The sequence below is a fragment of the Pogoniulus pusillus genome, chromosome 8 (genome assembly GCF_015220805.1).
Source record: "Pogoniulus pusillus isolate bPogPus1 chromosome 8, bPogPus1.pri, whole genome shotgun sequence".
NCBI classification, from domain to species: Eukaryota; Metazoa; Chordata; class Aves; order Piciformes; family Lybiidae; genus Pogoniulus; species Pogoniulus pusillus.
Window position 1 is genome coordinate 24954715 of NC_087271.1, and position 27452 is coordinate 24982166.

General features: G+C 47.2%; 1 protein-coding gene across 1 annotated transcript in view; it reads left to right on the forward strand.

The window, feature by feature from the left end:
- ZSWIM5 (zinc finger SWIM-type containing 5) overlaps positions 1-27452 on the forward strand; it is a 105337-nt gene that overhangs the window by 13518 nt on the left and 64367 nt on the right. The window lies entirely within an intron of this gene.

The following is a 27452-nucleotide window of genomic DNA, read 5'->3' on the forward strand; positions in this document are numbered from 1 at the left end:
AGAGCATCTCGAACAGGAGATTGATGCTTCTGATGAGTAACTGTTCGCTGTCTCTGTTCCCTCTTTCTGAAGAGGGAAATGGAGCAGTGAGGTTTGCTCTTGTCTGCCTTGCCTGTTTTTTTCCCTTGTTTCTGGTGGCTCCTAGCTCATCATGCCTGTGGTTCAAGTGCTGTGAGAAGGACTGATGCTCAAGAGGGTTCCCTTTTTTTCCTATGTGTTTTGTGCTTTCCGCCCCCAGTCCTCCTGTCCCCACACCCACACACTGGTCAGCCACACTATGGTTTCCTGAACTGTGAGGTTTGATGAACCATTAACCTAAAAATGCTCTGAGCAGGAAGAAAATGTTTCCAAGGTCTAAAAAAGTTACAAAGCTTCTGAAGTGGGAATGGGAACTGTGGTTTGAATGAGCAACTTTTCTTGCTTCTGGCTCTGCTGTGAACTGGCTTCACTTTGTTGGGTGCAAGGGTATGTTTGGGATCTTGCAGGGATGGGAAGGCAGCTCTCCGTGGCTGGGTCAGCCAGAGGGGCTGCCTTCCAAGCAGATGTCCTCTTGGCATGAGGCTCGGCAGGTTTAAGACAGGATGTCTCTGTACTCCGGAGGGCTGAGAGCATTGAAATAAGTAACAGGCTGAGAATGTCTGAATCCTGTTATGAATTCCTGGGGAAGAAGATTTGGCAATAGCAAACTGTATCAGCAGGCAGGGTCCACATCATCGGTGGGGGACAGTACTTCATTGTCCTGGGGGCTCTGCCAGGTGTTGAGGGTGTGGCTGTACATGCTCCATCTCCTTCAGGGCAATGCCAGATCTGGCTCCAGCACTGGAGAAGACCACCGCCCTCCTTTCTCATTCAGCAACAGAAGGAGTAGAAGGAGTGACTGGAAAGCTGCTCAGTGGAAGAGGGCCCGGGGATGTTGGTTGATAGCCAGCTAAATATGAGCTATCAGTGTGCCCAGGTGGCCAAGAAGGCCAATGGCATCCTGTCTTGTATCAGAAATAGTGTGGTGTGCCAGACCAGGGCAGTGATTATCCCTCTCTACTTGGCACTGATTAGGCTGCACCTCAGATACTTGGTTCAGTTTTGGGTCCCTCATTCCAAGAAGGACATGAAGGTGCTGGGGGGTGTCCAAAGAAGGGCAATGAAGATTGTGAAGGGTCTAGAGCACAAATGTTCTGAGGGGCATCTGAGACAACTGTGGTTGTTCAGCCTGGAAAAAAGGAGGCTCAGGAGAGATTTCTCACCCTCCGCAACTACCCAGAAGGAGGTTGTAATGAGGTGGAGGTTGATCTGTTCTTGCAATTAACAACCAATAGGAAATGGTCTCTGGTTGTGCCAGAAGAGATTAAATTGGACATTAGGAAGATATTCTTCACTGAAAGGGTTATCAAGCATTGGAACAGGCTGCCCAGGTAAGTGTTGAAGTCACCATCCCACAATGTATTTGAAAGACATGTAGATATAATGCTTAGGTTTAGTGGTGACCTCAGCAGTATTGGGTTAATAGTTAGAGTTGATCTTAAAGGTCTCTTCCAACCAAAACAACTCTATGATTGTAGTGTCAGCCAGATGCAGCTATGGAGGGCTGTGGTTAAGTCATTTTGGCAATGCAGTGGTGTTGCAAAGCAGGAGTTTGGTGGCCATGGGCATGGTCCAGAGGAGGACCTGATAAAACGTGGCTGTATAAGAAACTGTGAAATGGGGTTACCCAGGGAGATATGGGGGCCAGAGCACCAGATGGAATGAGGTGGTTTTACTTAAGAGCAGTGTTAGTCACTGTGTCTCAGAGCCTGTCCATCACAAAGTTTCTAGCAGTCCCATTACTGAGGGCTTTCCAATAGCTGCCTCTTTGGTATGGGTGATGCCGTAGCTTAGGAAGGTGCTGACAGGAGGATACTGAGCTTGTTTTCATAAAGGCTTAGAGTGGCTGGTTGGGAACAGAGTGGCTGGTTTCCCCCGAGTCTGCCAGTGGTCATCCAAAGATGACTGTGGAGGAGATAAAGAAATGGGGTTGGAGGAAATGATACTTCCCTGGTGGTGAGCAGCCATACCTGCCAAAGGGCTGCCTTGGCTTTCATTTGTGATGTGGATGCAGGAGGAACAGCTTGTGAGACTAGCCCTGGCCTCATATCTCTCCTGCAGCACCAGGGTTATCCTGGAGACTCTTCAGTATATAGTATTCCTTCTGTGCATGTATGTAGTATTCCTTCTGTGCATGCAATGGGATGGCTGCTCCTATGGCAGGAATCACTGGCACCACTCTGGAAGGCAGCAGTGGCACAGAGCTGGCCAGGTCAAACAGACCTTTGAAGAGAGGGGCACTTCTCCACACAGCTCAACACTGTGCTGGAGCCACAGAATGAGATTTGTGAGAGAGGACTAAAGCTATCAAGAACTGTGGATTTAATGGGGTGGGAGAACTATGGCATGAAAAAATGGGGTGTACCACCAGTCTCTTTCCCATTGTGCTGCTCTTGGTAGTTTGATTTCACTGAGTTTTTAACACTTATTTAAATTAGTCTGAGTTAGACTCTTAGTGCTAATACTTGAAGACAGTTAGGGGTCTGGAGGAAGTCTCTCTCTCTGAGGTGCTGCCTCACCTTGGGGTGTCTGATGTGTTGTCTGGCCCTCTACAATGTGCCCAAAGTTATTTGCTGGGAATAGCCCATAGTGCTGGGATGTCTGCTGGAAAGATCATAGAATCAAGCAGGTTGGAAGAGACCTCCAAGATCATCCAGTCCAACCAGCACCCAGCCCTAGCCAGTCAACCAGACCATGGCATTAAGTGCCTCATCCAGGCTTTTCTTGAACACCTCCAGGGATGGTGACTCCACCACCTCCCTGGGCAGCCCATTCCAATGCCAATCACTCTCTCTTCGTTATCCTGGCTACAACGTGATACCATGCAGCTTGTTTGCTATGGGCTGCAATAGAGGAATCCATAGCCAGTGGTGCAAAGGCTGTCTCCATGGACCTCACCGGATGAAACCTCCGCTACTTGGTAGCTCATGGTGCCAAAGTCTGCAGGATCTCTTTGCAACATGTGTTTGGGGTGGCATTTTTGCATTTGGAGCATGCTGCAGTTGTCAGGAGGTTGGGTGAAAGGTTTTCATTGGAGCTCAGGAGAAAGCATTTATTATTTAAAAGGGTAACTTGGGGTGAGAGAGAAAGAAAGAGAAGCAGCCTAATCTTGCAATTTAAATATATTCAGATTCCCTCTGTTTGAGTTTGCTTCCTAGCCTTGATCAGAAGGAAATGCTGCTAGCTACAGAGTGGAATAAATCGAGGGCACCCTTATCTGTGCAAGATAAATTACTATTGTTTAGGAAAGACACTCTAGGGATTGAAGAATTTAATTAAATACACAGGGATTATGAATATGCATGTAAATTAGACAATCTAGATATGACATGGCTACAACTGCAGGGAATTGTTCGAACTTAAAAGTGTAATCATTTTTTTTAAATCGGGATGTGGGGATGGGGAACAAATGAGAAGATTCCCTTTCCCATTTGCCTCCGCCTCGGCTGGTCTCAGGTCATTAAGCAGTGGGAATTACTCGTTGCGGATCAGCCCTCAACAAGCCCGCAGAGATGATGTGCCGGAGCCTTTCTCCACCCTAATGAGCTGCCGCAGGAGCCGACAGAGCAGTGGGGTTGCAGCGAGGGGCTGCCGTGGCCCTGACCCAGATAAGGGGGGTTGGAAAGGTTGGGGCACGCCGTGATGGTTCTGCTGAGTGAGGAGGGAGGAGAGCCGGGACACCAGCTTACTGTCCTGCCCTCTGCGTACTGCCACCCGAAAGGAGGACTCTCTCCAAAGGGTTTGGAAAGATCTGTGCTGTGGTTTCAGAGCATCTCCCTAAAAATCGTGGAGCCAGGGAGGGCAAATATTGATTGATCAGCTTGTCTGCTTTTTTTACAGGGGTGCCTCCCTCTGGTTTGATCCTCGCTGTTTAGAAAGAGGTTTGGAAATCACAGTGTGGTTTTGGAGACGAAGCTCTAGATGAGCATGAAGAAGAAAGGCAACGTTGAAATATTCCTTAGTAGTCAAGACCCCGACAAATTCAGAACGGAATGCGGGAACCTGCTTGTGCTGACCTCCCGGTGAGGTCTGCGCTTCTTGCAGCAGCATAGCTGAGCCGAGGCAGGTTCTTCAAAGGGCATTAACCGCAGTGTAGGCTACTGCCTCGAATGGGTTTAATGTGCAGCTGTTAGAGGTGGCATCTAATAACGACGCAGAGAAAATGCATTTCTTTCTTTATTTATTTCCCCCTCTGTGTTTCCTTTGTTTGACTTCACCTCTGCGTGCTCGGTTTCATTGTTCTGCTAAATCAGATTCCTCTATAGTTTGAGTCCAGGACCTGTAACTGACAAAATAAATTGCTACAAGTTTCCTACTCTTTTCTTTTTTTTTTTAATTCTTAAAATAGGCAGGAAAATGTGGACATGATCTGATTTTGAACTTAACTAGTCAAAGGAAAAAAAAAAACAAAAAGGAGGCTGGATCTTGAGCAGATGTTTTCCATTTCTTATTGATGTTGTTTTCCTCCATCTTTCTTTTTTTTGGTAAATTTCTTTTCATGCAGCCAGAGCTGTGTGAGATGGATCTGTTCTGATGGGCCTGTACTGACAAGGGCAAGAGTGGAGCTGAGCTTCTATCTGGCATCCTTGGGGAGCTGGGGGTGGTCTGCACTGCAAGGCTAGGAGGTGATGCCGCCCTGGGTCACCCTTCCCTGGGGCATCAACTTCTCCCACCTCCTCCACCCCCTCCAACTGAGAGCTTATGGTAATCAGGAGTTCAGTCTCGTCCTGTTCAAGCCACGTGGGAGCAATTCCTATTTATCATTTTCAAAACTGGATGATTTTCCCACCCCTGGCTCATGGCTTCTGATTAAAAAGCAACAAGGAGAATGTGAACATCTGAAAATGTCTAAAGCCTCCACACTGCATTAATTTTTTTTTTCCAGAGCCTTAGAAGACCTGGGTGGGGTGATTTGTTTACCTTTTTTTAATCCAAAGGATGGTACAATAGTGGGAGAATATTTGTATGGGTGCACAAGTGCATTGAGACAGGCTTGAACCTTTGTAATAAAGTATTTGTAATAAAACTTTAACGTCCTCGAGACAGTGTTATGGCAGCTCATTACTATTAAAGGTCATTTGAAGAGTATTGATCCGAAATGTTACAGCCGAATGTAAACTTTGACTGTTTCAGTTATTAATGTGTATTTATTGTCTATGGGATAAGTGTGCAAGGAAAATGAGAATATAAATGGTGTGGGGAACTAATTTGTTTCAGGATTGCCAAAGACCGAGTTCATGCCATTCACCTCTGTTTTAAGTATCTGTCATCTTCGTGCTACCTAGATTGAGCCTTATTTAAATATTTTGATTTCTTCCAGCTGGCAAAATCTTTCTCTCCTGCCCTAGCAAAGGAATGTGTACTAGGATTTCTGGCCGGAGCTCTGTTCCTCAGTGTATGTCAGGGAGTGATGTTTTGCGTTCAGCTTTTATGCCGGCAGGGAAGTACTGAAGACTGAACTTTGTATGTGACCAAATTGCTCATGGAAGTATGAGACCCATGCATCTACTCTGGCTGTAATTAGAAGGTTATGCCAGTGAAAAGCATTTGCAGGTTTTTGTTTTTTTTTTTTTTTTCAATTGAGTTAATTAAAAATGTTAAGGCTGTATACTGAGGGAGCAGGTGGTACTGTATTTATGTTTTTGCTCTACTGCAGTGTACCTGTGTTTGCACATCTGAGGCAGAAGGGCTGTATTCACAGTGAATTTTAAAGCTCTTTGTATTGATTAAAAAAAAAAAGGACAAGAAAACTGTGGTGGCAGGAGAAAGATAAACGGTGCTTGTGATATTTCAAAGTCACATTAATCTTTTTTTTTCTCCCCCCCCTCCCCCTTTTTTCTTCCCTTTTCCCTTTTAATGTATGACTTTCTCCAGGGAAATTGTCTCCTCATGACTGCAGCGGATTCATGTGCACAGATCAGCTCCTGCATTATTTTTCTGTTTTGACAGAGTGGTGATTTTTATACACACGTCCCTTTCTGCCAAGATTACAGCTCGTTTTCTTGGAGCGTGGAAGAGTTCCCTGCCAAGAAGTGGCAAGGAACGGGAAGCTGCCTTTCTGATACACAATGCTAAGCAAGAAACTCTCAGTGGGTGTGGAGGCTGTGGTTTTGGTGGTAAGGATGGGAGCCTACTGGAGGTTGGTGAGGATGAGTGCCCGTGGGCAAATCCTGGTGTATGCGGTGGGGCTTGTGCCCAGGGTGCCGCACGAAGATGGTAATTTGGTGGTTAGCTTCCCGGTGAGGGTCTGGTGCCGGTAGCAAGGTGTGGGCGTCCAGTAGCACAGAGGAGCCAGCTTGGTGTGGGTTTGTGACTGCATTGAGAGTCCTTCAAAAGATCCTGTTATTTCCCAAGTTTGTTGATGTCAGCTTATTTACTTGCAATTGCAGCTAAATACACCTTTTTCTAGTGAGTGTTGGTAAAGTTCCACTTGAACATGAAAATGACAGCTGAGCTAGCTCTGGCCAACCTGTGTGAATGGGACAGATTTGGCTTTTCCTTCTCTCCCCCTGGCTCCCACAGTATCTCTGGGCACAAACTTGACTTGGCATTTCTGGTGAGCATTGCATCCTGTTTTTAACTGTTTGTCTAGACAGTGCTGACATAACTATGAAAATAGTTTGGTGACCTAGTCTAGAATTAGTGCACATAAAGAAATCAACCCTCGCTTCTGATGTTTGCAATCAATTTGAATGACTATATTGTAGCACAACTTGAGAGGGAGGCAGATTTGGAGTTGCTCCAAAGAGCAAGTCGTGAGCAAAACACATCCAAACAAAGCCGTGCGGTAAATAGGCAATGGGTAGGGAATATGCCTAAATGCAGGTTAGCCAAGGCTTGCTTTGAAGCTGCATGGCTCTGGTCTAAGGCTGGAGTTCCCCTGTGGCTGGCCCAGAGGTTTTCTGGGAAGCTCTTAACCCAAACTCTGAACTTGGTCTGTGTGATGTTGTGCCCTGTACTTGGAGCAGCTTTGTCAACGTACAAATAATGTGTTCTTGCAAACGTCAGCTGTGCTGTTGATGATGTCTGAGCTTAGGAGTTTGTACACTTTGGGATTGGTGGTGTGTCCCACCAGTTAGCTCAGAAATACCTGGCACATCAGTGCTGGTGACTCTCAGCAGTGTCACTCTGCTGGACTTACACTCTAGTCCTGGATTTGAGGCCAGTTCCTACAGCAGTTGACTGACCACTCTGAGGAGTGTCTGACCTGCCTGCTTAGCTTGTTAATCCCAGGTATTTTAAGATAACAAGTCTCTTGAGCTGTAGGGACTCTGTGCATGTCTCTATGGAACTCTTATTTCCTGTCATGGCATTTGGTGTTGTGGTGACAACTTAGGCACCCAGGAAGAAGGGGGTGACTTGAAATGTAGCCCTTGGTTGTAACATAGCACCAGTGGAGCTTTGGGACAGCTTTGATTTTGGCAGGGATTTGCAGAGTGTGGTCTTGAATTGGTTTTGTAGCCTTTGAAAGCCAACCTGCTGCACATGGAGGGGACAGCAGGGCATCCCCTCATTCCTGTAAGTGTGTGTGGGGGGAAAGGGCAAAATATGAAGTGTTGGGCCCGCAGGTAAATGATGTATGAAAGTAGTGGACTGGCAGAGCAGTTCAGTGCTTCATGCATAGCTAGGTAGCATGTGGAGCTAGATGTGTGAAAACTGGCCCCTGCCCTCAACATCACGCAGTCTGTGTGGGAATGGGAAGATGTTTCCAGATAGTGTGAGCAAAGTAGGAGGACAGTCAGGGTGTGCACAGGGGATTTCCTTGCTTTTAGGGTGGAAGGAGGGGGATGGCATTGCAGATGGAGCCAGGAGCAGCACCTCGTGCCAAGGCTCTTTAGGGACTTCTGAGTTTATAGGCATTTAGAATGGAAAAGTCCCTTTGGGTGGCAATGCAGCTGTCAGCCTGAGGCTTTGCTTTGTTTGCCCAGTGGTAGCTTTTATTCTTAGTCTGCAGTGTGGAGAACACTGTAGCTGCAAGTGTCATGGTGGAGCCTGCTTGGTGTGCACTGAATCGTCATCTTGCTGTTAGGCTGTAGAATTTATGGGTGCAAACACCTCACAATGTTCCTCTTACGTTTCTTTCCCCTGAAAAAAAAACCGGGACAAGCAAGAGCAAAGAAAGGTGGCAATGAAACCTGTGGATGTGACCTAAATCTGCCTCTGAGGAGGGCTGGGAAGCCTTAGAGTGGGAGACCTCTCCCATTCTTGCCACAGGCACATGGAAATGGTGTGTGTGAGGCAGCTCTAATCCTGCATTGCACAAGGGGATGTGGTGGGTCCAGGCCCCTCATCCGGCTGCCTTCCCTGCCTGGAACAGCTGCTTTCCATGCTGGGGAAAGGGCAGTGAGACGGAGGTGGTGGTCAGCTGTGTGCAAGACCAAGCGTTGGGACGGCTTGGATGCCTGATGATGACTTTCTATGCCCTTGATGGGGGTTCTGAAAAGGTTCGTGATAATCAGAGAGCAGGTCATGGCATTTCCAAGCCGGTGGGGAGCCTGGGCTGCCTGCCTGCTGCCGTTGGAGGAGGTGTTTCATGACTACCATTAGTTAGTTACTTGAAGAGGGAGGAAACAAATCTTTACTGAATTGGAAACCTTGTGAAAAGGTCACACTTCTGAAAAGCTGTGCATTTTAAGACTGCTCAGCTCTGCAAAGCTGCCTTTGAACTGGAAGAGTGGGAGTTTAACACCCTTGCGACAGCTCTAGGCATATTAAACCCACAGAGCTGAGCTGGAACCAGCCACGAAGTTAACTCTTGCTGGGTGTGTGGCCTCCGGGGGCAAAAGAAGCCCATCCCTGGTAGATCTCCAGCAGGAAAGCAGCATCAGTATGAACTCTTCTACCAGGCATCAGAGTACCCACTTGTGAGGGAGACGATGCAACTGAAACTCGTGTTGCTGCTCGCATGTTGTGGCTGTCAGAGCCGTGTAAGGAGTGATTCCCAGAGAAGCATGGTGCCCCAGTGCCGCTGGAAACAACTCTGCTTTTTCAATGAAAAGGTCGGGTCAGTGCAGTGCTTCTGGGGTTCGAGCAGTATATTGTTCTTGCTTGGTCCATCTGTCCCTGTGCCAGAGCAGCCTCCCCAGATTAGCTTTTCACTTTCCTGTGATACCGTTACCTTTTCTCTGGTCCATCTCTCTGGACTCTGGATGCTTGCTCCTCCCTGTCTCTCTAAATTGCCTACTTGCCAGAGTACCAGCAGCATCTCTGCTGGTTCCTTCTCTCCTCTGCCGTGGCAAGATGGAGGCTGGCTCACCCCAATGAACACTGATAATGAAATTGCCATTTATCATCTGCTCTATTAGCATGGGTAAAATCCCTTCATTAGAGGCTGTTTGTTTGAGATTGTAGGTGCTAATGGCCCCATTCAGGACAGCACCAGGCACTTGCAAAATCCCTGATGTGCAGGAATTGATTGCTATCGATCAGTCCTGGAGCACCAGCCGGATGTTTTGAAGAGGCTTTAATACTCCTTGCAGGGCAGCCTTGTTATCTTTTGGTCCGTTTTGAAGCTTTAAGGGGCTCAGACCCTGCCTACCTGCAGAATCAGGACCCGGTCAGACCTGGGTCAGATGTGCTTGGCAGAGGTGCCACTGCCCCTTTCAGCTGGAAGCTGGCCTCTGTGCCTGCACTGGTAAGCACAATAGTTAGCTTAGCCCACTTCTTGGAGTTTCCTCACCTCATACAGGGCTGTGGGCAGGTCAGCAGATAGATCTTACATCCTAGTCAAAGGAGTGGAACCATCCTCAACTACCAACATTCATTCATTGTAATTATTTGTCTTGCATCCCTAGTACAAAGTGAACTGGAGCACTGCAGAGTGAACATTTGCTGCAGTGGATCTGGACCGTGGTGGCATCCAGAGAATTTGGTCTTTTGTGGTCATGCTCTAGCTGAAACTGATCATCTGCTCCTTATCCTTGAGGGTGGATACTTTGGGAATGCGAGATGGGTTCTGATGGTGGATGTTTCTGTGCAACTGCAAATCTATAACAGAGCTGGAATAAGGTGTAAATGAGCCTGAAAATGGTATGGGGTCTAGGAAAGGTGTCTGTGGGCAGTGGGAGAACCTGCCAATGCATAATTAACCTTGTGAAAACATGAGTGTGTCTTGTTGACTGTGATCTGCCCAGGTACAGTGACTAAGTGCTCCTTTGCAAGTGCAATGTCCCAACTCTACCATGTGGCTTCTAGTTCCTTGGCTACTCCAAGAGATTTTGTGTAAAACATCTCTTGCTGCTGTGCTCTTAGCATTCCTTCTCGAGTGACACATACCTCAAGGTCCTGAAGGAGTGGGACAGAGATGCCGCAAATGGAATGCGCTGCTCCCAATACAGCCTGATGGGTTATGGTGTTGGCAAGAGCTCAGGACGTTGAGAAAAGCACATGGGAGGGTGTCTGAAGTAAAGACCTGCTTAAAACCAAGAGCCAAGTAAAGTGGGAGCAGGCATGGGTGGAGTCCAAGCAAGCTTGACCTCTGCTAGTCTCTGCTCGACATTTGAGCCACTGAGCACCATGTCCAGAGGGACCTCTTGACTTCTCTGTCGTGAGCTAGCATCATTTTAATTAATTAAACTGTGTCTACCTGGCTGTGCTCCTGCTGATGTAAGGGATTGTTCTGAAGAGTCAGCTGGGCTGCATAGGCACATTTTTATTCCTCTCATCATTGGTGATAGCCTTGTCTTTTTCCTGCATCCCTGTGAGTGAGTTGCAAAGCAGACCTGGGGAAGGGCAGGGTGAAATGCTGGGCTCTGGACACCCCAGTAAGCACCCAGACTATGGCTGTAATGCGCTTGTGTCTTTAATGAGGCTGGGACTGCTGCGTGAGGGTCAAGCCCATGGCAGGTGAAAACTTCTAGCAAGTTAATAAATCAAGTGGATGCCTTTCCAGGCTGTGCAGCATGAGCTGGGGAAGAATTCTTCACGGTGATGAGTCACCTGTTTATGGACCTTTGGCAGCCGGACCACTGCGCTGCCTGCGATCCGCAGCCCTCCCCTGCTCAGACACCATCGGCTGGAGAAACTGCTGATGCAGCCGCAGTGCCTGAGCTGCGCCGTTGCCATCTGCCTCCCTGACGGAGCTGGAGCAGTTGCTTTTTTTAACCTGAGATTGCTGAGTCTTGGCTAATTAGCTGCCTTTGGAATTTGTAACCTAGGAAAAACGCCTGCTAAGTTTGGGATGGAGCGGGGGCACTGGGGCACTGTACAGTCACAGGTTGGCTGTCTTGTGTGGGGTGGTTTTTTGTTTTGGTGGGGTTTTTTGTGTGTTTGAGGATTTTTTGTGGTGGTTTTTCTTTATTCTAATTTGAGCAAAGCCATCTATGCAGTTGTCTGATTTGTTTGGCTTCTAAATTTGAACTCTGATGGCTTTGCTGTTTCCAAATGCAGTGGAAGCAGGCATTTCTCTTGGTTGTGACCCTACCCTGTGCACAGTTTGGCCTATTTCTGTAGTGGAAGAAGAAGCTGCAGGTCATACCCTCTTGCTGTTTTGTGGGGTGATGATGAGCTGAGAGAGCCCCACAGTGTGCCAGTTTGGAGCAGATTGGCAGCATGATGATAGAAAATGGGTGGGAGGAGCATGGGGCTGTCCATGGCGACTTTCTGGTATGTCCCAGGTAAGATCACAGGATGTCAGGGGTTGGAAGGGACCCAAATAGATCGAGTCTAACCCCCTTGCCAGAGCAAGACCATACAATCTAGCTCAGGTCACACAGGAACACATCCAGACAGACCATGGAAGTTTCCAGAGAAGGAGACTCCACAGCCTCTCTGGGGAGCCTGTTCCAGTGCTCTGTGACCCTTACAGTAAAGAAGGTCCCCCTTGTGTTGAGCTGGAACCTCCTGTGCTGCAGCTTTCATCCATTGCTCCTTGTCCTATCACAGGGAGCAAGTGAGCAGAGCCTGACTCCCAGTCCTCAGATATTTATAAAGATTTATTAACTCTCCTCTCAATCTTCTCTTTTCCAGACTAAAAAGCCCCAGGTACTGGTCAATAGATCAGGCTCGAGTCTGTCTCTGCCTTGATTCCCTTTGGTGAGAAGGGAGAAAGGTACTTTGGGGGTGCTCTGACTGAAGGAGGAATATGGATGGGCATTTAGAATAGAGTTTTGTTGATCAAGTCCAGAATAGGACAAGATGAAATCCAACCGAGGTGGTGCAAGCTTGGAAGACTGACCTATGAGGGCTTCCTTTGCCACGAGGTTATAAAATAATTTCTTCTGTGTTCTGGGCAACAACACCTCCATCCCCTCCAAATAATTACTTCTGTATTCTGGAAGTTACTAACAAATAACAAAGGCTAGGAATAGACATTTCTCCTCCCCACTCTTTGCTTGAAGACAAATTCATGGGAGAAGGATTTATCAAGGGTTACTAAACGCAGGAACTCCCTGTGCTATGGAGTGCCAAAAGCTGGAGAGAATATCATATTAAAGAAACATTACCATATGCTTGTCTTAGCCTTTGCTTAGGCATCACAGGAGATGCTGAAAAAAATGTGTAGATGTGGCACTCTGGGACATGATTTAATGGCCGTGGTGTTAGATCAGTGGCTAGGCTTGATGATCTCCAAAGTCTTTTCCACCCAAAGTGATTCTATGGTTCAAGGACCAGTGTCAGCTCACTTTTGTGATCCTTCAGTAAGAGCAGTTAGTCATTTGCAGTGTGAGATGTTCCTGGGAGTGTTTCTGTGTAGGTTCAGAAATCTGCTTGCTGTGGGAAGGGCTGTTTGCTGTGGCGTTGGCCCCAGGCTCAGGTGAACAGTATGCCCAGGCAGTCTCTGTTGCTTTGGAGCATCAGCATGGTGAGGCTCATGTGGCACTGAAAACAGGCCCATTTATTTCAAAGTGAGCAAGCTGTTTTGATCTTTGGGGTTGAACCACCTGCTTGGACTACCATTGTGATCCTTGCTGCTCTATCCTGTTTCTCTAGATGTGCTTCTGCCAATGGGCAGGAGGGCACTTCAGACAGGGAAGGTGATTGAATTAGTGTTCCTTAGGTCTGGGCTTCCTGTCTGCTCTGGACATGCTGCCAAAAACTTATCCAGTCTTACTTAACACAGATCTTCAGCTCGTAAACTGGACTGACAATTAGATGATGTCTGGGCAGCAAACCTAATAAGAGACCAAGGAGAGCTGATGTTTCACCCTTGCTGAGAGGCAGATTAGATAGCTGAGACACATCCCTTCTCTAAGCAACTTTGGCATCCAGACGTTTTGCAGCAGCTAAAGTAAATAAGCCCTTCTCCATTTTGTCTGTCAGGAGAGGTCCTTACTGTGCTGGGGCAGCAATCTGGAGCTTGCTTCCTGGAGAGCTGACTGTGAGCTGCACGTTAGTGACTGGTGCAGATCCCTGCTCTATTTCTTGTATGTACAGCACACAAGGAGAACGAAGATGCTCTGCCCCTCTGAAGGCTTGAGAACACTCGGTCTTGAGAGAAGATTTGCTTTTCCTGACCCCATCATGCAAGGCAGCTTTCTTTCTAAAAAAGTCTGGATTTTCCAGAATAACTCACTGTCTGGGAATGGGCTCTTGGCGTTTGTGCTTTTTGCTCTCTTGGTATTGGTCTTTTTTGGGTTCCCTGCTGAGCCTTCCTCTTGCAATCGTGACCCCATATTGCAAGAGGATCTGGTTCGGTGTCCCAGCTCACCTGGCATCTCAGGAGATCCAGGGAAGGAGATAACCTGGCAGTTTACTTGCCTTATCACTTGCCTGTTTGTTCCTGCAAATCTGCTCTGAGAAGCATGATGAAGAATATATTGGTGGGGGTGGTGGAGCTCTGTATCTTGCCACTCTGGGAGGATGCCTTGCTGAAAGTCAGGGTGTTTTTCAGGGCTTAGAGCTCTGTAGAAACCAGGCTCTTTCCTGATGTCATGCTATTTTGGCATTCAGATGCGTAGTATTAATTGCAGCTACCAAAGCCTTGAGGGGCAAACTTTTTTCCTTCTGGGTTTGGAATGTTGGTGCTGTTGCAACTAATTTATTCATACAGATGTAGCATTGCCTCGGTGGTTGTGTCCCAAGCTGCTTTCTGCCCTGTCGGGAGAGTAAATAGGATGGGAGAGACAGCCCATTCCCTGCTACCCCTATTAATGACTTTCACTATGGAGTTGCATTCTGTGCCATTGGAAGAGGAGCCTCTACCATTACTAAGTGAAAAACTCCTCTCCTGCTGTTTTTTTGACAACTTGCCTATAGTTGTGCATCCCTGCTGTGGGACCTGAATTTACACAAAACCTGCACCTGGAAGGGGTATTCTAAGGTAAGAAGTTGCAAATGCCTCCATCGTCAATCTTCTGTAATACCTTTTAACTTGGCCTGTCAGCTGCTGAGTGGTAGGTGGTATCAGAGAAATGCAAACGTTTTGCTGATGCTCTTGTGGCAGGGATTTAGAATCCTTCCTTCCCCCTTTTTGTATTTTTGTAGTTCATCTTCTTTTCCAAATTTCCATTTCTTTACCCTCTGCCTGCCTTTTCCATCTCTGTGTCTCTTCTGTTGCAGTGGCTGTGATCTGAGAACCTGCAGATAATTACCCTAAAGGATCTGTGAAATAGTCAGACTAAGAAAACCCAGGCTGTTTTCAGGAAGCTGTTGTTCATGCTGTGGGGTTGCATTCTCCACGGGGAAAATGTGTAGAGGTCTGCAAACATAAAAGGGTTGAAGATGATGTGCTTTCATCTCTTTAGCTTCCCACGGTGTCCGATCAAACTGCGTAGTGCAGAGAATAGCTCTGTTGCAAAATTGGAAGGACATGGGCAGGGTAGCCTGAAGGACCAGAGAGCATTAAGGCAGTTTTCTTCAGTCGTTGTGCTTTAACGAAATAGGGAGTCCCTGGGCCACTGTATTTTTCAAGCTGGAGAAGCTCAGAGGATAAGCCTTCAGTTTTAGGGAGTGTCTGGATGTAAGGTCTCAGGGCTACAGGAGAAACTCATCCCTGTGCTAGGTATTGGGCTATGCATCTGATGTCATCCTGGGACAGCCAGAAGAGATCCATGCCCTGTGGGGTCAGTTCTCTAGGGCAGTTTGTGGAGAACCTCTGTGGGTTGAATTGAGATTCGTGGTGACCACTTAGGCAAGGATGGTGGCAAAGCCTGTTGTGGGAATGAAGTGGAAGGTACCAGCTCCTTGCTAAGGGCTCAGGTATCAGATTATTCCGGTTGTCTTCAGGATGCCAGGAGCTTGGCTTTCTGCTTGTAATGGTTAATTCTGCTGTAAAAGATCACGTTCTTGGTCGCTTGGGAGTTGTGCTGCAAAGTAATAAATGCTTTCAAACTCAGAAAGAACAAGTGTTACAGATTACACTTCTCTCCCACTTTCTTCTTTTTGTCTAAACCAAATTCATATTGCAGAACTTAAAAAAATATACAGTCTAATCTTCCTGAAACCTAAACCCATTGATCTTTCCTGTGGGGCTTCATGAATGTGTTTCATTTTTGCACTGTAGCTGTCATCTTGAAGATCTGTGATTAAAGTCAAGTGTTTTCCCCCTAAAAACTCATCTGAAGCTGTGGGGAAGCATTGCACTGGTGCAAGATTCACGGTGACGTTTGTGTTAGGAAGGAGGAATCGCTGGTGCTTGTTTAGCCACCAAGTACCTATCTCAGCGTTGGTGCCCTTGGTAACATTTAGGTTATCTGATTATACTATTGTGGAAGTGGGGAGAAATATTGTTTGTGTTTGTTTTTTTAATTTAAAAAAAGGTTTGGTTGCAGAGAATTTTTTCCCCCTAAAACCCATTAAAAAAAGAGGAAAAAAAATTCTTTTGGAAGCTGTTTTGGCCCACGAGAAAGTGTGCCCTTCTCCTGCAAAGAGGTAGATTCTTGTGCTACTTGGCTAACATCATCTTTTCCAGTCATTTGGTCCCTGTGAGGACAAGCCCTCAAATCAATTAGATGCTGAAATGAAAAACCCCTGGAGGGAGAATCTTTGCCCATGTGTGCTGCTTAACATGTAGAGGTATTCTGGCAAACGAGGAAGGATCCCACTTGAGGGTGGAGGAGTGGGTCCATGCCATTGCATGTCCACAAGTCTGCTCGTGTGTCATAAATTGGCTTATTTGATTCTTTTTCTTTCCAGGAAACTAAACCAAAGCACACACCCTAACTGCAAGCAAGAGAAATGTTTTTACTGAGCTCTTGTTCCAAGTGATGCCTTTCAGCAAGGTGTTGATCTATGTCCGCTCCATGGCTCCTGGCATAACTGAAGCCATACAGGGGCTTGGTTTCAGGGTGGGAGCATCAGAAGCTGGACCATGGGTGTCAGTGCCAGCAGAGCTCTGCAGCTTTAAAGGTGTACAGCACTGTATCCTCATGGCATAAAGGAGTCTTCTCCCAAATGAAGTTGTTTGCTTTGTAATCTCTTTACTTGCAAGACTTCTCCTTTTGCAGGTGTCACCAATCTGCTGCTTTAGAGGCTTTACTGGGAGATGTGGCTGAGGCCAGAGTTTGATGTGGGATCTCTCTGAATTCATTTGGAGTGTTTCTTAAGTACAATAAACTTGATCTTAAGTTTGTGTGTTTGACACCTAGCGTGTGTCTGGCATACAGCACGATTGTGTTAAGGTGTCCTAGTTAATAGCCGGTGGGGAAAGTAGCACTAAATTGATCCTTCCAGTCTCTTGGGGAGAAGGTAGGACATTTTATCCTAGTAACAGGCATGCTTGTGTTTGGTGGCTGCAGGTGCTTCCTTATTGTTGGAGGCTGTGCCTTTTAACCTCAGAGCAGGTGTCTGGGAAACTACAGACCTACTGAAGAAGAATTTTGCTCGATCTTTAAGTAGATACCCCAACTATACAGATGTTTGAAGATTTATAGTACAGGACTAGAGAGGAGCTAGACAGGGCAGGTGGGACACTGGTTAAATTGATTGTAGTGATCCATAAACATCACCTTGCCTTCCAGATATTTACATAAGTAGAAATCAGGGTAAATATTTGTATTAAGATAGACCCTACCATTATGCCAGCTGATGCAGGGACTCTGGAAGAGATATCATCTGCCAGTGTTATCTTGGCAACGTTAAGTGGGGAGGAGATGTTCCTATTCACCCTTTGGGTCTTGGGGTAGATTTCTTTTTTTTTGAATGCTGTTGAATCAGTTGAAATAGGGAGGGGTGGTATTATTTTTTTCCTTTCAGCATTGAGATCAGAGTTATTCACCCTCCAGATTAAAACCCAGCTTTCAAAACCAGAGTGAATTTATGGAGTGTGGTGCATTTTAATTAGAACATTTAATTAGGAGAGAATTCATGAGAGTGGGTCTTGTTTTAAAACGATCAAAGATGTTAAATGAAAACAAAAGGGAAAGAAATTATGGAGAAGCATAAAAGATCATTTATTTTGGGTATCTTCTCTACCCGTCAAAGGAGATTGCTTTCTGTCCTGTGCTTTTTGTTCCAAAAATAGCTAAGGTGCTGCCTGATTTCTGCAGGTCCATGTTGATTCTCTCTTTGTAATTAACTATGAAAACAAATTGCACAGTTGGGAGAGGAGAGAAGTGACTGTCAGCAACCTGCTGAAGATAGCTCAGGTGTGTAAAATGGCTACTTCATCTCACCACTGACTCCCTGCAAATAAAGCTGTGAATTTCGGCTCGTCTTTAACATCTGCGTCATCTCCTCAGCCTCATGCAGACTACCATTTAGCATGTGTGGCAGATGAGTCTCCTGAGACTTCTGCCCATCTCCTCTCTGAGCTTTATATTAACATCCTGCTTTTGGTACCAAAGCATAAGCAGCCAATAGAAGTGTTGTGTTTTTCAGATGGGCAGTGAAAGAAGCAAGGAGGTGGTTTTCCTGGTGAACTACTTCTGTCTTGCTGTCTCTGAGTAGCAAATCATGCTGGATACTGATGCCAGGGCAGAAGACTAATCTGCAGGTCAATCAAAGGGTCTGTCTTCCTGATTCCCCCTCAGATACTTGCCTTCCAAGAGATTTCCATGGAAGCTTAAAACCTAGCATCTTTTTGTGGTCCTAAAATACAAATCTGTATTTTTAGTATAGAGCAAGATCTGATGTCCTCAGGAAATGAAGTCACTGACTTCACTGCAGCACCCGTTTCTGCCATGGAAACAGTTGGTGAATTAATGCAAGTTTTGCACAGGTTTAACAGCCATCCTCCTCTTCAGAGTGTGGGGTGGGAGGAACATTTTCTATTAAACTCAGAATTGTTGTCTTAACTTATTAATTCCTTGCATCCTAATGTATTTATCTCTGGCTGCAGTGAGGAGTGGAGAGCTTTGAAATCTAGCTAGCTCAAAGGACGCTTTCTGCAGTGGGGAACAAAGAAGAAGCATTTCTTTAGTAGAGCATAACTTGGTTTTAAGGACTACTTTACATACAGTGTGTGAGCAGCATAGTGGAGCTTTGCTGCTGGTTTCCAGTGTGTGGATCCTTGTGTCCTTCAGGACATGCTACGTGCAGCTCCTTGTGCTTCATCCAGGCAAGGTCAGGATTACCACTGGCGGTCACCAAGCTGTTCTGGCTGCTCAGAACTGAGTCAAAGTGAAAAGGCACTAGAATGATGGCTGTGGAGTCTGTAGACCTTCCACACCAATGTGCTTTCCTCATCTGTCTTTCCCAGGTGTTACAGCAGGAAGGAGAACATTTTGTCCTAAGACAGGTTTTACCAGGAGCAGGATTTGATTTGGGATATTTATGACTCCTAAGTGCTTTTTGCTCTTGGTTTGTTTCTCTGCCAACTTTGCAGTACAGATGTGCTTGATGACTCTGGGCACATGGGAGCATGCTGCAGGGTGCTGCGTGTGTCCTGGTGCAAGGCACTTGCCTGCCCCCACTGTCTGTGGGTGTAAGCTACGGTGAAAGACGGGGTGGTGGCTTGCCCCTGCGGCTGGGAGCACTGTGCCTTTTGGGACCCTTTCAGGCTGTGATGCGCAGTTGGACAGGCTTTCCGAAGCCCTTTCCATCTCTGCTTCCTTGGGCTCGCCCTTGGCCAAGAAAGCATCGCGTTGCTGAAGTTGTAAGCCAGGATCACACTATTTATGTTGGAGGAACAGCGCAGTTTACATAGACAAGCTCTTTGCAAAATCAGCTTACGCTAACGTTTCGTGGTTGAAGTGAACAGCTGCAGCAAGTTAGATGTTGAAAGAGCCCAGCTTGAGTCCAGCGTGCCCCTCGGCCGTGGCAGCAGGCTCTTGGTGAGTGGCAGACATAGCTGAACAGGTTTTGCTGGGGTTTGGAGTGGGAGGCTGAGCACCATCTTCCCCGTGAGGAGCAAGGGTCCTGCGGGCCTGCTGGATGGTTTAGCCTTGACCTGGCAGCGAAGAACAGACAGGGCCTCATTGCCTCCATCCAGCTCGTGTTGAGCAATGCCTTGGTGTGCTTGATGCTGCTGGCCTTGCCTGGAGACTGACTGAATCTTCCTGGCACGGGGTTCTGAGCTTAGCTTTTACTCATTTCTCCCTTGTGCGTGAGCCTTGAGGTGGTCCTGCTGCCACTGCAGCTGTGTCCCCCACTGTGAGCCCTCTGAACTGGGAGATCAGTTTTGGCTTGAAAGTCCCTGGGAGCAAGTGAGACCTGGGAGGCCAATTTGGGTGTAGTGGGAGAGCTGGAGGACCCTTGTCTCCCTTTTGGTCTTGGGTCTGGTCTGATCAGGTTTCAGTGCACTAGTCCAGACTGCCAGTGGAGTCTGGAGAGTGTTTGGGGCACCCCTGTCTAGGTATGGCATGTGGCAGTGCGTGAGAAAGTGATAGATTTCTTGGACCATGGGACAGCTGGAAAAAGAGACAACTGCTGGGCAGATGTATCCTCTTTGAAGTGGCTTGAAGGGTCTGTTGGCCTTCAAAGAGGGGAGCTCTAAACACAGCTGCCTTGTCTCTCTGAACGTGAACAGCCCCAAAACCTCAGCAAGTTCTTGCAGCATGAGCTCAGACTCCAGACCCCAAATGGGCACTGGCACTGCCAGAAGCTCCATTCCACCACCAGCACTTGCATGGCCCAGGGGAGGCTCTTGCTCTCTTTTCCCTTTCAACCTCAGAGCTGCTTTAGACAAGACTGAGACTCCATGTCCTTCTGGCTTTCTGCTGGCACTTTTGGCTGGCACTGGTGGATGTGCTCAGTAGGGGAATAGTTTCTTGTGCTTGCTGACATGCTTCCTCCATTAGAGCAGCTTCTCTGATGGGCACCATACCTGTGTTTGTAGGGAGCAGGCTGCCCAGGGTCTGGAAATAAACATTTTTAAGGCAGTGAGGGAAGGAAGATGTTGGAAATATGATTAATGGCAGTGGGTGTGTAACTTAAAACTTCTTTTTGTTATTATTTGATCTTTGTCCTGCAAACTCAGCAACTGACTTCTGCAGAAGATAAACACATGGGAGGAGGATGAAGAGGGGCTCTTCAGTCTTCAAAAGCAATTAAATGTTGAATGTCTGACTTGAGACATCTTGAAGAGGCCCAGACTTCAGCAGCAGGGTGTTCATCCTTTTCTACAAAGCAGGCCCCATTTAAGGGCTTTCAGATGGACACCATCAGTTGCAAGTCACTTGAGCAAAGCGTGATTTCCAGTGGTGGGGGGTGCACAGAGCTGTCCTGGTCAAAGGCAGCTCACATCAGCATGACATTCTCTCATGTAATCTGTATTTAGGTTGTGTTTTGCATTCACTGCTCTTGCTTTGAAATAGCTTGTAATGTGGTTGATGTTGATAGGAGTTGATGGGTGTGATAGGAGATTTGGGTCCAGGTGACTGTGAGGAGATGCTCTTGGTGCCACAAGGTCTCTGAGGAAATGGAACTGCTGATTTGAGTCAATGGGTCATGGTTTTTTTCTGGCATGCAGGTAAGCAGATGAGTCTGGCCCCCAGTGTTGCTGTAGCACTGAGCTGACAGGGCAGGGGCTGCTGTTGGTGAACAGGTGCTTGAGGTGTTTCTGGGCATGGTCCTGGATGAAATTTGCAATTCCTTTGAAACATGAGGTGACTGCCACATGCTGAGGTAGCTGGCAGGAGAAGAGGGCAGAGTACAGGCCAGAAGACCTCTCTACTTGACTGCACCCGACTTGCGGTAGTGAGATCTGTCCAGAGATGCTGTCTGTCTGTGCAGGCTTGTATGGGCTGTTTGCCTTCTGTGAAAGGGGGTTCTGTCATGTCCCCCATTGTTTAGCTGGATTTGAAAAGGCATATAAAAAGACTTATTAAAGCAGTAGCCAAATCCATCATCTTCATCTCTGGGTGAAGGAGAGGCTGAAAACCATCTCAAGAGACATGGAAATAGTCCTTGCTTGACTGCTTCCGTGTGTGACAAAGGTGAACAGGGGCCAGGTTGCTGTATCCCCTGAGACCTTCTGTCCTCCAGCATCCATGCAACAAAATAAGTCTTGAATTCAGTCAGAGCTGAGGAATTGGGCAGAGTTTAGAAAGAGGCTCAGCGCAGACTCTTGTTCTTGGTCCAATCTGCTTCTGAAAACAGCTGGGGGCAAACTGTCTAGGATCCAAGTTGGCAGCAGAACAGTGCGGCCTCTCACCAGTGCCAGTGAACTTTTGATACACTTACTGACTGAACCCACATTTGGAAGGTAAATCCTGGGGGGAAATTGCATCTGTTGCCAAGCAAGTGCCGTTTGAGAGGGATTCCTCTTGCCTGGTGTCTGCTGTCGAAAAGTTGGGTGTCTTTTCCAGTATAGTCTTTCACGATCTCTAATAGTCACTGGAGAGACTGGTGCTGCCTGGCAGTGATGCTAACCCAGTCCTTTGGGGTATGTAGATGATTTTCTTAGAGTTGATGGTTGATGAGCCTTGTCCACAGGCTTAGACCCTCAGTGGGTAGGAGAGGAACCTCACCATCAGCCATGAAACCAGGAAACCAAGAGCTCTTTTTTGCAGTGAATTCAGGTAAATTGGCACAACATTCCCATAGACATGAGGCTTTCCCACTGAATTGGCACCCAGGGACCAGAGGAAATAGCCTTGCTGTGTAAGGACTCTGTAGACCAGCTGAATCGGTGGCCCCTGTTTGAGTACTGATCCTATGCTCTGTAACACACATGAACGTTAGCATGAACAAACCTTGAGAGCCTGCAAGCTAGCAGAGGCAGGGAGATGTGTTGGGAAATCTGTAGGAAGATATGGATGACTTGCTCTTCATGAACATTTTTTGTCTCCTCACATCTGTTACTCCACTTTCTCCTGCCTTTTCTCCCCTCAGATTTGCACTTTCATTAGACCCAGGAAAAATTGCAATATGCATATGACATTTTACAAAAGTACTCTCTCTGCTCTTAAAATCCAACAGTTTCGCTGCACAGCTTTCATCTGTAATCAATTAGAAGGTTTTTCTGATCAACAGAAGCTGGAGGTTCTGCTCCCTGGAGCTTAGCACTCTGCAAGAGGAGGTGGGATTGCTTGGCACTTAGTCTTCTTTCACCTGAAGAAGGAAATTGGAGCAGCAATGAAAGAAACTCAGTGAGGCAGAATGAGATCAAAAAGCTCCATACTTATTTGTTAGCCCTATTTCTGGCCTATTTCAGTGGTGTTAAACCAGATGGTCCAGATGCAGCTTCCAGCTCAGGAAGTCCTGAAGCTGATTCTTGCCAGAAACAGGGGAGAAGCTCTTGCTGTGTCTAGGGGAGAAAAACTTTCTGGGAACAAACGTTTGCTTTCACACTGCCCAGAGGCTTCTCTGGCTCCTTTGCAGTGTAAGAACTTCCACAAGCCATCATTTCCAGTTGTTTCTTTGGAGAAGGCAGTGACTCGAAGGGGAGGAAGCAAGAGAAAACTTAAACTAAATACTAGGAGGAAAATAAGTGGGTCCAAGTGGGGATGAATGATCTGAGTGTTTGACTTCTTAAAAAGAAATGTCAGAAAGGAGGTTGGGCCAAAACTGGGAGATAATCAGGCAAGGAGAGATCGGTTCTGGATGTTCTTGGCCACCAAAACAAGTCTTTTCCCTTCATGCTCTTAGGAGAGCTGGCCTCATAAAAAACCTGTCCAAGGCTGACTTCAGCTTTGCAGCAGTTGAGAGCAGCAGCAGAACCTTCATCCTGTCTGGTGGCCCAAGTATCGCGATGTTTGCCTTCTTGGAGGGGGCAGGGGCATGAAAATTACAACTGAAAGGCAGAAGGGCTTTTGAGAGGGTAATAGTGTAAGAGGGAGTATTAATATAAAGCCTATCTCCAAGTATAATTAAACCTGCAGTTGGAGGGTCTGTCACATTGCTTCAGACCCTCAGAAAAAAAAACCTACTCGGTTGCTAGCTTCATTAGTAATTAAATGTCCAATTACTGTATGTAATGTTTCTGCTTTGCTGAACTCCACAACTGCATTCATAAACAGCCCTAAGGAAGGCCTCTAATCTGTGCCATTGTTCTTCAAGTGGTTTGCACATGCAGAAAAAGAAAAGAAAAATCAGGCAGACATTTATAATATGGAAAGGAAAGGGGGAAGGGGTGGGAAGAGGAGGAAATCAAATCAGCATCTTCCACCTCCCTCCCCCCCTGAGGTAGGATCTCTGCCAAGCCCACAGAGAAGCCCTCAGGCCCCTTGAGCATGCAAATGTAATTTTCTATCCAGACAACACACTTTTCCCCCCCCTCCTTTTTTTTTTTCCCCTACAAAATGAAGTCCACCCCCAGCCCCCTAGCAAACCTCCTCAAATCCCTGAATGCACAACAGAAGCGAGAAGAAAATTACAATGAAAGGAGGAGAGAAGGAGGGGGAATAAAAGCAGCAGTAGCCCACAAACAGAAGGAGAGATGGAGGAAGAATTGAGATGCATATGCAGTGTCCAGAGTTTAAATAGACATAAAAGATAATGGAGAAGGGGAGGAGGGAGGGGAGATTGTAATCAAACAAAATGATTTTGGTCCTCTTCAATCATTCCTGGTTTGCAGGCTGTCATTTTATACAAATTAGAGCTGGGGTAATTCTATGAATATGCACTGGGGCTGGGCTCCGGTTGGTTAAGGGGAAGGCATCCTTCTCAGGGACCGCTGCCTGCTCCCTTTTGTTCGCCTGCCACAGCAGGGAAGCCACTTGCGTGGTGGAGAAGTGCAGCATCTCTGCCCTCCCCACCCTTGACCTTTGTGACACTGGGGTCCCCGGTGGATGCTGGAGGAGGGCTGGGCACTCCCAAGAGATGGTTCCATCCCAGGGCAAGGTGTCACTCACCTCTGGGGTGAGAAGTGGAGGAGCAGCTGGAAGTGCCTGTCTCAGGGATGAGAGCCATAGCCTAGGAATTGGCTCTTTGCCTCGTCAGGGTTTTGGGGGGGAGGGGGGGGGGAGGGCTGCAAATGCTCTATCCTTTAATTTCCAGGCAAGCCTTTATTGAAGAAGTAACAGCTCAGAACTATTTGGGAATGAATAATTGCCACATTTTTACCTTTTTTTTTTTACCCCTCTTCAACCACGGCTGCTGAATTGAGTTCTTCTTCCTGCTTGAGTCCAACCCAGGTCTGTGTTGCACATGTCTGGCACCATGCTGGGGATGGTTCTTCTCATACATAACCAATCAAAAATGTATTCAGGGCCCTTGTGAGGAAACCAGGGGTGATTATAAGTCGAGAGATCCAAGCCTTTTGCTGACTGCTCACCCTCGCATATTATGAAATTTCTCTTGGAAGGGCAGACAAAGCCTTTTGAGCCTGTGTGTGGTGATGGCCTCGCTTGGATGTCTGGCTTTAACTGCTTCACAATGTCAGCCTCTCATTTCCGAATAGAGACAAACGTATCCTATTGTAGCATGTCAAGTACCCAAACGCGGCCATTCAGCAGCCGGGTGATGGCTGTAACCCATCCTCGGGTTGTCAGGGTAATGCGAGGAGATCGTTCTGCCACTTGGTAGCCGCCGGCAGGAGGAAGGCAAAGCTGACCTAGAGAAAAAAAGCCTCCGTTTAAATATTTGATTGTGTCGCAGCCCAGCAGTGGGGTGGCTTGTCCCTCCTCTGGGATGGCTGGTCTGCAAGTGAAATTGGGGTGACTGGGTGTCAAGTTCGGTTATTGTTGATGAAGCCATCTGTAATAAATTGTGGTGCTGCACTGAGGTTGCCTGGGGAAGGAGATGTGATGACTGGGATGGTTGGGGCCATTTTCCACTGCTAGCAGGAGCAGGTTCTCCATCAGCCTGGGTGCTGGTGGTGCAGCGCGCCTGGGTGCCAAACCCAGGAACGAGTAAGAAAGCATCTGGTGAGGACCCAAAAGCTTTTTTTTTTCTCTCTTTTCCTTTATAGAGCTTATCTGTTTGGCTTTAATTTTTGTCTTCAGATCTAAAAAAAGATTAAGATGAGAGAAAGCCAGCCATGCCACTGTTTGCTTTTGTGGTTACACAGGGAGTAACAGAGCTCTAGCTCGAACCTTGCAGTCAAACCAGCTAACTTAACCAAAGCAAATGTTTGGGCTTGGGTGGTTGGGTGTGGGTTTTTTTGGGGTGAGGTGGTGGTTGAGGTTTTTTTGTTGTTGTTTGGATGGTTTGGGTGTCTTTTTTTCCTGAATGTGGGAATATCACTGGGGCAGAATGCAGAAAAGTGATTGCACATGCAGTGGCAGAAGTTTCCTTCTGGAATCGGAGCGACTGCAGCATCTGCCTACACTGTGGTGGGTCCTGTCTTCTCCATATGATAAACCAAGCACAAAGAGATTACAGATACTGCTTTCATTATGTCAGCATTTCCCCAGGACTCAGCTGAGGCTGCAGAGATTGGCCCAGTAGGCTTGACTCTGCAAGATCAGCCCTGGTAGAGCAAGGTGTTGGGTTCTGCTCCCAGTGGTTGTGCATTAACTGGGACATCATCTTGGGTCTATTCACCTGCTGGTGAGCCAGGTAAACCTGGTCTTTCCCCTTTTCTCTGTCCTGCCCAAACCTGTCCACGGAAGGTACTGCCCTGTCAGTGCAGTGGCTATTCCCCAGCCTGGTGCTGCTAATGGAGGGGCTGGCCAGGTCATCTCCATCATGGAGGGAGGCCATGCTAATATGCTCTTCATTGGAGCCACAACACTATCTCTGGCTGCTCTGATTCAACAGCCTCATACACAATCCTTCAAGCCTCTGACGTGGGAGGCACTGTGTGCTTTCTGGGGTTGTCAGGCCATGTGGTTTCTGGCTTAGCACCCTTGCTGGGGGACTCTTTCTCTTTGGTGTTCCTGCAAGCCTGATGCAGAGCAGCAGAGCTGCCCGTTTGACATGGTGGTTGTAGTTAAATCCTGGGTTTTCCTGTTCTGGCAGTGCTTTGACTTTGAAATGCAACCCAAACCCCAACAGAGAGCTGCTTTACTGAACTGTGAGGCACTAGGGTTGTGCTCAGGGAGCTGGTTAGAATCAGAGGTTCCCTGTGGCATCAAGGGCAAAGAAGAGAGTAGGCTGATGGCTTCAGGACTTGGGATGGAATAGTTCCCTGATTGTTGTTGACATGGTTGCTTGGATTGGTGCATGTGGGCTGGCCACACCCTGTAGACCCTGAAGCTGAGATGAACTGAAGCCAATGTTCTTTCCTGTATGATGGGGGTCTTCAGAGATCCATGAGTGGGTGTGAAGCTGAGGTTCTTGTAAGGGTAAAGGATGTAAAGATCAACCCTGTAGGCAGCTAGGCAACAGTAGTGTCTCTGCTCTGAGCTCCTGTTCTCTTTGGTTTGTGTGTTGCCTGGCTCCTCTTGGGCTTTTCCACCACGAATAACCTTGGCAGCCAGGCTGGGCTGACTTTATTTTGATCCAGTCACCTTAAAAATTCTGAAGCATATTTTTCCTTCTGGACTATGATAAACCTTTTCTGGCTGCTGGGATGTGTCAGTGAGGAAACTTCAGCCTGGACCTGTAGGATCTAAGTTGCTACGGGGCTGTCTAAACATCAAGAACTTCTTGAGTTGGGTTAGAGAAGAAGGCACTGCTCATTAGATCTGTGCTGGGAAGACTTTCTGTCTCCTTGTAGAGAAATAGAGATGTTCAGGTTGTTTTGTTTTCCTTCTTTCATTCCTCCCTCTCCCCCCCCCCCGAGCTCATCACTTGTTTGTCATTGTCCTAGTTTTTGTACAAAGCTAAGAAGAAAACTTCTCAAACGGTTCAGTAGTTTATGATACCAGGAACGAGGATTCTTTCCAACAGAAAAGGTAATCCTTTGTCTTATTAAGTTTATGACTTAAAAAACCCTCCTGCTGGCCGTTTTCCATGAGGACCATTTTCCAAGGCAGCTTCTTGTGTTTTGGATGGTTTCGTTCCTCAGCGCTTCTTTTGAGCGGGGAGTTCAGCGATGCGTCATCTTGCTCGAGCAGGGCGAGAAACTGTACAGCAAGTCTAAAGAGCCTTAGAAAAGAGGCTGTACAAAATGCAGATGTAGGGGATTAGAAAAGTGCACTGCATCCAGTGATAAGTAAGGTCAAACTCAGCAATTTCTAAGCAGTTGCACTAGGGAGGAGTCAGAAATGATTGTTTTCTGGCTCTCA